General features: G+C 45.0%; 1 long non-coding RNA gene across 1 annotated transcript; it reads left to right on the forward strand.

The window, feature by feature from the left end:
• Positions 1-4,867: 4,867 nt before the first annotated feature.
• Positions 4,868-8,524, forward strand: LOC127061227 (uncharacterized). The gene is made up of 3 exons (XR_007780665.1): positions 4,868-5,059; positions 7,908-7,965; positions 8,060-8,524. It is a non-coding gene; the product is annotated as an uncharacterized LOC127061227 (long non-coding RNA).
• The last annotated feature ends 1,697 nt before the right edge of the window (positions 8,525-10,221 follow it).

Genomic DNA, 10,221 nt, shown 5'->3' on the forward strand with positions numbered 1-10,221 from the left:
TAGACCAATTTAATGTTTTAGGCATTCCTGTTCTTACTCCCTCTAACAACAGTTCCTGGAACTTTTTCAATCTCCGATGCCCCTCAATACTATTTGGATCCCACCCCGGGTCATCGGTAGGCACGATTTCTCCTACCGTAACTCCTGCAAGCCTCTGTGCCCGTATATCCTCCCTAGCCCTTTTCTTAGCAGCACGCATCACCATGTCCTTTTCAGTTGAATCCATCAGAGTATCTAACAACACCTGCAAATTGTTCCAATCAGGATTTTGTGGTTTAATAACCATTTTTATCACCCACGCAGTTCTCTCTGGATCCTCCCGGTAGCTTCCCGCTGACTGTTTCCAAATCACTAAATCACTCGGGGAGAAAGGTACCTTTATTACCACCCGCTCCCCTTGGGGTCCTACTGCCTCCTTCAGCGGAGCAATCATGTGTGGTTCCCCCTGATTTCGTCTCCCCTGTCGCATGCGAGCCGCAAGTGGGGTTCTTTAAACACTACGGGAACTACCAGGGGAAGGGGTTTGGGGACGAAGGGTAACCTTTGCCCGTGAGACTCCTGGGGTCTCCAAAGATTCGGTATCATCATCCCCCTCATCCTCATCATCCCCATCCAAATTCTCATAATCCTTCCTACTTATCTCTATCCCTTCCTTTTTCTCTGGTTCTAAAGGTAGCGTGGAGGCAGCTACATACAGTGACATATCCTCCTCCTCTCGGTTGGCTTTAACTGCACAGCTCACACACACATTCTGTTTCTCACATCCCAGACACTCCTCATCATTTTGGACTTCTAACATCATTATACCACATTCCTTCTGCCATTCTGTCTTTTGTCCCAAATAGTAAAACAAATCCAGATATGGTATTTCCTCCCACTTCTTATTCTTCCTTAAATACTGCATTAGGGGAGTTATCACAGCGTGATCTATTGTGCCATTTAAAGGCCATTCTGGTCCTCCCTCAGAGGCATACTAGGGCCACAAGTGATTACAAAAATCAATCATTTTTCCTTTCCGTAATTTGTCTTGATCAAAGCCTTCTGATTTCCATCTCCCTACCAAACAACCCAGCGGGGTATTCCCCAGCACTATCTCATTGGATTGGACAAGTGCTTTAAATGTTTTAAAAGGCATCATATCACAATACAATTGTGATATGATGCCACAGCAAAATAAAACAAAGAATACAAAAAGAGATTTTCACAGAAAATCTCTTTTTTTTTTTCAAAAAGAGATTTTACCACAGCAAAATAAAACAAAGAATACAAAAAGAGATTTCCAGAGAGAGAAATAGAACAGACCAACCAAATACAATTTTACCACTGCAAAATGAAACAGAAAATACAAAAAGAAATTTACAAAGAGAGAAATAGAACAGACCAACCCAACCAATTTTGCCACTACTCGTTGCCGCGAGGGGCAAGTGCCGGACAAGCAAAGCTTTCGCTGCGTCTTACAGCCGGCGCCTAGGCTTTTCCACCAAGACGTCTTTAGCCCAATCCTGCAAGGATTGCCACCTCGTCTTACGGACAGGCACCCAATACCAATACCAGAAATAAAGCACCTTCGGGCTTACCTCCTCACAGTCGTCCGACAGGCGCAGGGGTCGGGCACGAACCGATTACTCCCCGAGAATCACTCAGTGCCGGCGTGGAGTAGATCAGGACGTGAACCGTCCCAACTGCCTTTGGAGTCCTGCCGCGGTCGCCAGAAAACTGTTGCCCGTATCCAAAGAGAGTAAAACACAAAACAACAAAGTTTTTTTATGCAGTGCTTTATTGAGGGCCCTGGGGGTCTCCGCGGACTAACGTCCCAGAATCAGAGTCCCGAGCTCCAGACAAAATTACAAGATTTATATACTTTTTGTTTATGCAATTACTTCATCTTTTGATCTTTTTGCTTTATTTGTTCTACGTGACATCTCTAAGCTGGTCCTTGACTAACGGTTACATTGTATCTCTAACAGAACATTCCTTACGGACATACATCATGTAGATGACAATTTCTTCCTCTACTGCACATTCTTTAGATAATCATGCTCTACTGATTTCTAGCAACACTGGTCTTTTGTTCTCATATATCGTGCTAAGAGCTTACTTAGGTTACAATTTTTAGCATAACTACGTCTAATACATAATTTTGCTATTCTTATTTGAATACTAGAATAACTCACTGCAACAGTGAGGAGGGGAGGGGAACCCCCATCCCGCTGCTCCTTCCTGTAGGGAGGAACAGGGGTCCAGGGGGTCTCTGGGACAAGGAAAAGGGGGCTCTGGGGCTGGGAGAGGCGGGATGGCCAAGAAGGGGGTGCGGGGGTTGTTGGTGCCGGATGAAGGGGTGCAGGGTGGAACCCATGGTCCGGAATGGGGGTGCGGGGGATGGCGGCGCCAAGGAATAGGGGTTATGGGGCCCCTCGGTGCTGCGGAACGGGCGATCAGAGAGTCCCGGTGCCGAGGGGCCCCCTACAGCTCTCGCCGCCCCCCGGGGCCCCAGGAGCGCCCCCAGCCCCAGCGCTGGAGCCATCGCAGTGCTCTGCTGCGGCCCCGCCCCCTGAGCCGTATCCGGCCCCGCCATTGGCGCCGCTCTTTGCTGCTCGCCAATTGCGACCCGAGTCCTCAGTGTCGTCACCCGTCGCCGGGCAAAGGGAGGCCTAGGGGAGAGGTGCCCCGGGCTGGCCGGGCATGGGGTCCGGGGATCCCCGGGCTCATGGAAACGGGGGATCCATGGGCTGAGAGAGGAGGATACCCGGGAAAGGGGGTGCAGGGAGTGTTGGGGCAGGATAAGGGGGTGCAGGGGGTCCTGGAATTGGAGAAGGAGGTGCGGGGGGGTCCCAGTGCCCAGGAATGGGGATTCAAGGGGGTCCCCAAAGCTCCTCCCGGGGGGAGCAGGAGTTGGCTCAGTAACTCCGGGCAGAGAAAAGGGGGTGGCGCCGGCTTTGGGCGGGACATGGGGGAGTCACACGGACTCCCAGGGGGAACACGACCCCCGGGGACCCCCCCTTACCTTTTCCCACAGAGGATGCCGAGCCCCAGCCCAGGCAGACGAAGCCCCCGAGCCCCGGCAGCATCTTGTGGGGGCGTCCGGGGCCGGGAGGGGCGGGATCCGGGAAACAGCGACGGCTGCCGGGTGCCGCGGTTGCCTGGTAACCGCGAACGCGACGGCAGCGTCTGTGCCAGCGGCGCGGCCTCAGTTGCCTGAGAACGCGGTCCTGGTTGGTTCTGCGCTGCCTGCGCCTGGGCTCCTGCCGGCGGCTACGCTGGGCGATTTGCCAAGTGAATTATTTGAGGAGCGTTGGTCTCCGCAGAGAATTCCTACACGTGCAGAGCATTGGCCTCTGCAAAGATTTCATCAACGTGCAGAGCACTGGCTTCTGCACGTTCCTGAATTTCCTTTGAAGGTAAAGATTGACTAAAGTTGAACTTTTCTGTTTTGTCTCATCTTCACTCTGAGAGAGAATGCCAAAGGGAAATACAGGCTGGGATAATGCCCGTCTTCTGGTGCAGCAGTTTGGTGGCATACACAGCTGAGTGGATGAACAATATATGCTCTACTTATTGTGCTTATATTTGCACTGAAGAAATGCAGCATTTTGTAAGTGTAAGTATATACATTTGTAAGTCTATACATTTTTTTTCCTAAAGCGATTGCTTAAACTGCTCTAAAGGTAAATGAGTTCTGTTCAAGTTTCAATGGGTTGTTATCACCTAGTTATTAAAGTTATTAGGGAGAGACCTCTGAATTGAGGTGCAAACAAGATCATATGCCAAAGTCAATAGACTGGATTTTATGTAACAGTAAATGTGAGGAAGAGAGAGAAAAGAATAGAAAAAGAAGTGGGGGGGGGAGGGATGGGGGGTTGGGAAGAGGAGGGAGGAACAAAATGACAGAGACAGATTAAGTGAAAAAATATTACCATTCCATGGATCCCATTGGTGTACCATAAAATCCTCTTCTGGTCTTCTCTGTGGTGAGGTCTCGCAAAACATAAGACTCCAATGGATTCATGCAGATTTGGGCAAGGTGAGACCTCCCAGGTACCTCCCTGGGGTGGGGCAAGTTGGAGTCTGTCTATTGCTACTTTCAATAATATAAAATCTTTAGCACCTATCTGACCTTTGAGTCTGCCATGAATTGGGCTGTGGATTTTCAGCTCTGTTGTGTTCCTTTGCATGCCCTGCAGTCATCTGATACAAGGCCTCAGGAATGGGTCTGGGGGCACCGTGGAGGTCTTTGATGGGAGGCTTGTGTGCAAACCTGGCCTCAGCAGACGGGTCTGTGGCTGTGACTTCCCCACCTTGAACCCAGACAGCTGATTTTCAGGACACCTGCTGTGTTTGGCTTTGTTGTGGATAGGTTTTTCTCCTCAGTCTTGTTTACTTCCCCCAGGACCTGAGATAACAGGACTAAAGTGTCACCTTTGTCTTGGTTCAGGTTCCCTTATGCAGCTTAACTCACAGTCCCAAGTTCCAGTCAGGAGGCATTTTCAGGGAGGGGTGGGCTTCATTGGTCACAGCTGCTTTATACAGTTTTGTCACAATGGGCAGAAAGTCCTTTCTAACAAGATTTAAGCCATTAGCCTTAGCATTCCAGTCTCTCACAAGTCCTGTGAGGAGCAGCTGAGAGAGCAGGAGTGCCTTAGCCTAAAGAAAAGGATGTCCACTCTAGCTATTTTAAGTAATTAAGCTGCAGCTTTGTGTGTTCTAACTATTATTAATGTTCAGATTTTTAGCTCCAGGTTTCAGTATGATCCATCTTTGAATTGCACAAGGCAGCCATATAGTTCAAATAAAGTTCAACCAGAGGCCTAACAATACTAGCTACTTACACCAAACAAGCACTTAGCTACTTGCTAATCATATGAAATTTTAGCACCAGTATATCCCTTGAATCTGCCATGAATTGGGTTCTGGATTTTCAGAGTTCCATTGTTGCTTCTTCCAATTTTGTTGAGGCATTGTCACTCATCTGGGAGATCCTCTCTTCCAAACAGCTTCTGGATTCCCAAAGAAGACCTTGACACCTCATCTTTTGTCCAGGGAAAGACTGACGTCTTTTACTGTAAGTACCCACTGGGGCTGTGTTAAGGCTGCAAACTCCCCTCGTGTCCCTGCTCTCCCTGCCCCTGTTGTCCAGCAGTGCTGTGAAGCTGAAGACCCCCTCCCCAGCTCTTTGTGCCATGTTCCTGTTGGTGGGGGTTGTCCTGGTGAAGTAGGGAACACTGTGTGATGTTTCAGGGTCTTTCCTGGTTGTGCCAGTGGAGCCAAGTGAAACCAATGTACAGCTGAAGCCCTGAGCACTTGTTATGTCCCTTTCCCTTTGCCACAGGAATTCCTTCTGTCAGGATGGGCACTCACCTGTGCTGCTCTGATCAAGCTGCCCTTGGGCACCTGGGCATGTGGTGGGGGGAAGCTCAAATTCTGCCCAAAGCCTTGAGAGCCATGGCTGGTCCCAGCTAGAAGAGGTTCCAAAGCAGCTGTTCTCTCTCAGCTCCTGTGTGGGCGCAGATCCAGCCCTGCAGACATAGTGTACAGCAAAGCAAGTTATCTGCTGCAGCACGTGCAGAAGAAAATGCCTCAGCACCTTTGTTCTGCAGGACGGTGGAAATCTTCCTGTGCTGGGAATTCTCCCTTGATTCTTGCCATGTGTTGATGGTATCTATCCCAAAGGAGTTGCCTTCTCTTGAAAGCTCTGGATTGGTATAAATGTTGAGGGCTGTACAGTTCTTACCTGCTCACTGGAGTCAGGGCCACAAAGGTCCCTTGGTCTCTGGAGCTCACTTGACTGAAGATGCCCCACTGCTGAGGCTCTGTCAAGGAGATCCTTCTGTTTTCTTCTCTGGAGGGGTCTGTGAGCCCAGACAGAAAAAACAAATGCTATTTAACAGAGACAACTAAAACTTGGACACATTCCTGTGCTCCTCAGTCTTGGTACAACGTTCCTTTCTTGTGTCTCTTGGACTCACCCATCAGTGACATCTCCTTGCTGTGAGTTCTCAGTGTTGTGCAGGGATGGAGTTAGGGGAGTTCTGAGAGCTCCTCCCTGCTCTCTGAAAAGGTCAGTGCCTCAATCCGATGAAACTAAAGAGGAAACAAATGCCCAAAGAGCAGAAATCCCCAAACATGTCACGTCAAATCATGGAGAAGCTAATGGGACAGAGTCATGTGGTTGGAGTATGTGTCTTGCACTCTGTATTCTTAATTTGTTGGTGCTAAGTATTTCAGCAAGTAACTTCCAGGGCTTCCAGGACTGTCCTAGTCTATGTGCAGCTCTTCTGTGTTCTGAACAGATGGCTGACAACATCCTGAGACCTTAGAAAATTGAAATGATGAGAGAAACGTGTTCAGATTTAATTATATGTAATTGCACAAGGCACAGTTGAAACTCACTTTGGCAACACAACAGCTTTTTTTACTTTTGAATTGTATGAAAATTTAAAATAAATTCTTATCCCTTATCTAACTGGATTACAAGGCACAAATATGTCTTTGCTTGATGGGTACCTCTGCAGCAAGTTCTGCTCTTCCACCTGTTGAGTATGTTTGTAGTGGTCCTGTTCAACAATTTTGGACCTTGAACAGAATTCCAATCTACTTTTAAATTTGTTTCACACTTCTCCAGGCACTTCCTAATGAAGGCAGGCAATTCACTCCTTAGGTTAAACAATTGTTTTGCTTTATTATCTTTCTGTACCTTCAAGTCCCATGGAGCCAAAAAAGCTTCTGTTTAAATCAAAATCAGACTTCTTACTAAGTTCTTTAAAGCAAAGACTGGACTCGTGAGTCATTAAAAGGTGACAAAAAAAGTCATTAAAAGCTGACAAAAAAAGACATTAAGAAGGATCCAAGAATAACTGTTAGCTCTTTGCCATTCCACAGCATTCTACATCAAGAGATTGGACTGCTGCTGGGAGCATTGACTCAGACAAGTAACTTAGCTCCCAAATTTCCTCCTAAGTCATTGTCCAAAGTACACATAGTGACATATTTCTCTCAAGTTCTCTTTCAGAATATATTGGTTTGTAACAAGCACATTAAAATCTCATGTGCTGCCAGGCACAGCTTTGATCCAATCAGTGAACCCCCAAACGCTAAGGATGAGACCACACCAGGTCTTGCTTCTTCTCTCTTAGGAAGTTTTCAAAAGAGGCTCAAGGAGCCTTGAAACCTTTTCCACCCTAATGCATTGCCAAGCAACACAAGCCTTTGTCAGATGGCCATAACAACTATTCTGCTGAGCTGTGAAAGAATCTGAAAATCCTTTTGGATGCTTTGAATGGAAAAATATCTACAAAAGTAGCTAAGTATGTATTCAACTACCACAGGGGACACAGAGGATACTTGCTGGACAGTGTGAGCACAACATGGCAATACTTCCTCATCCTGGGGACAGAGGAGCACCAATGGCAGCTGAAGAGAAGTAGAAAGGCCATCCTTTTCATCAGTGCTATTATCTTTAGCATTTTTAAAATAATCAGATTTTTAAAAAAGAAAAAGTACGTATTATCTGCAAAAAAAAAAAAAAAATACAATAACAGAGAAATTACTTGCATATTACCCTCTGTGGAAGAAGGGTAAGGAAGAACTTGACCTTGTTGTTGACACTGCCAAGATGACTCAACAGCATCCTACAAGTGCCACTCAATAAAAGTAGAAAAAAGGAAGTTTAAAAACAGAAAAACAGACACTGTCACATGAATTTTTGTCAGACTGTGAAATTCATTATCAGTGTTGGGAACACAAAAAAGATAATATGGGTTAAAAGGGGATCAGACAGTGAAACAGAAAGTAGAACAGCCAATAGCTATTAAACATGGCCACAGAAATACTAACTGCCAGAAGGTGGGAAGTCTATGTCCATGAATAGGTCACTCTATACAGGTTGATTTCCTTCCCTATTCTTTTTCCAGGCATTTGCTACCAATCAATATCACCAACAGTAACTTTAAAAGGTAGGTCTTATGCCAGGTATGTATTAAAATTAGTTCATAACATTTTCCATTTTAGACTTTGCTTGAAAGCATTTGAAAATGCAGAAGCTTTTTTCTCCTTCTTCTTTAAGGGAGAATAAGTTAGAAAAATCAAAGGCAGAAGACTGAAGAGTTGCAAATAAGTGCTATCATGACCAGGATCCTGGACCTACAGCTCTGAAAATGAAGACTTTTTCCATTATACAATCATTTCTTAGTTGCTGTGAACACCTGTAGCTGCATGCAGAACAAACTTCCTTGTTGATGTGACTGAACCCACAAAGAAATCTTTCCATTCCCAGTGAAGATGATATTCCTTCTCTCCTTTATTCTTGGTATTGCACCCTTTGCCTCCATCTGAAATTTGGGTTGACAGGGACTAAAGATTCTCCACTGATGGGATGAAGAACTTGTCCCTCTTTCTGATGAAAGCAGCTGAGCTCTAGACCCACTCTGTCACCACCATCAAATGAACAAACTCTAAGTGCTCTGCTGACAAGGAAGATGAAGAATGTTATTTCTAATTCAAGAAGGATGTTCCCCACTAAAATAAATACTGCAGAAACTGCCAGATAATAATTTTTTCTGTAGTAACTTGCAGGGCATGCATGACAACTTAAATGACAGTAGCTTTTGAGGAGTTGTAATGTAAATGAATGACTTAAGGGCAGTCTGGGATAAAGTCCTTCCCAAGGCTGCAGTCTATGAAGGCTCAGGCTGTTCATGAGTTCTCACATGGATTGCCTCTTCTGTTTCAGAGCCCTGTTTTGTGCACTGCATTGTTCTGGCACAGTGGGCTGGAACTGCATCTTTTAGCCATGAATCCTGTAAGAGCCTGAGGATTTAGAGAAAGAACTGCTCTTGCATCTTCCATCAGCTTAGGACAGAGTAAGGCCATTGACATCACATTTGTTCTGGAAAAGCACAACTGGGTAATAAAAAGAGTAGTTTTTTGTTGGGTCACAGTTTTAGTGCAACCATGTTCTCAGCATGTGGTACGCTTCTGTGTGCACACTGTATTGTTTCTGTGTCTGCACCAAATTGTAATAAATGTGAAGAAAATAGATTGCAATTAAGCAACCAGGGAGACAGCAGAGATGGATGCACACAGATGGGAACAAGCCAGGAAGCTGGGAGCCAGTACTGGTCACAATGAGAAGCAATGGTCACAGTACACTATCAGCATAATGTCAGCGATAGTTACTGGTGAGTTTTAAGGGTGTATTGGAAGGCAAGAAAGAAAATAATGTTATAGATGCTCCTGACACTCCTTTGCAAGGTTATGGGAAAGAACAGGACAAAGGTGTTTCTTTGAGAAGGTGACAAGCTGCATATGGCAGCTGGCATTCTGTCCACTGGTGCAGGTGAAGAGAAGTGTGCATCTTACCTGTCTACCCAAAACCAGTAATGGGATGAAGAATATGAACAAGGAAATTGAGCCCATTGTCTTCAGGTCCTTCAGTATTCCTGGCCTATAAAATAAAAACATAAGTAAAGCAGGCTGCTCAAAAGTTAAACAAATATTACTTCAAGCACAAAAATAAGACCACAATTTATATGCACTACTTTTGGTACATAAACTAAGAACATTTAAATATGATTCAATATCTTATTTTATAAAATATTATTTATATTATGTAGATTTAATTACCTCTACAATATTCTCTGCAAATGTGCCTACATTTTAAGTCCAATAATAAGATGAGGATTTAGGAAAAATAATGTCCTTTTTTACTTGCAAATGGAGAGCATTTGTGGCTTATTCTATACAAGTAGAATAAAAACAGATTTTTAATGCAATAACACCATTTCCATTGTGGAGAGCTCAACCATATCCAATGAATATGCAGAAAAATAAACTAAAGCACCTATCTCCCAAAATATCTTTTCTCCTGAGGAGGCACAAACTACATATTGTGAAGAGTTTATTAAAAACTCTGCTTTGGCAAAATTCACTAAAGGCAACGGAAAACAGTTCACACTAGAACTCTTCTACTGATGCCTCTGAAACAAGAACCTTAGTAAGAGATTAAGGAAGGAAAATACCAAGAGACGCAGAGCTTGGCTGACAAAATCAAAGCTGCCAGAAGCACAAGCTCAATCTATCCTGTGCCCTGGTTCTCCATACCATCACACACATAATCTTTCCATTAATAAAATGGAAACAAAGACGTGGGTTTGTTCATTCCATCTTTAGATCTAAGTGCAAAGAAAACATACACCTTTTTTTCCCCCCAAAATTTTCAAATTAAAA

Source organism: Serinus canaria, unplaced genomic scaffold, assembly GCF_022539315.1.
Source record: "Serinus canaria isolate serCan28SL12 unplaced genomic scaffold, serCan2020 HiC_scaffold_286, whole genome shotgun sequence".
In the NCBI taxonomy this organism is placed as follows: Eukaryota; Metazoa; Chordata; class Aves; order Passeriformes; family Fringillidae; genus Serinus; species Serinus canaria.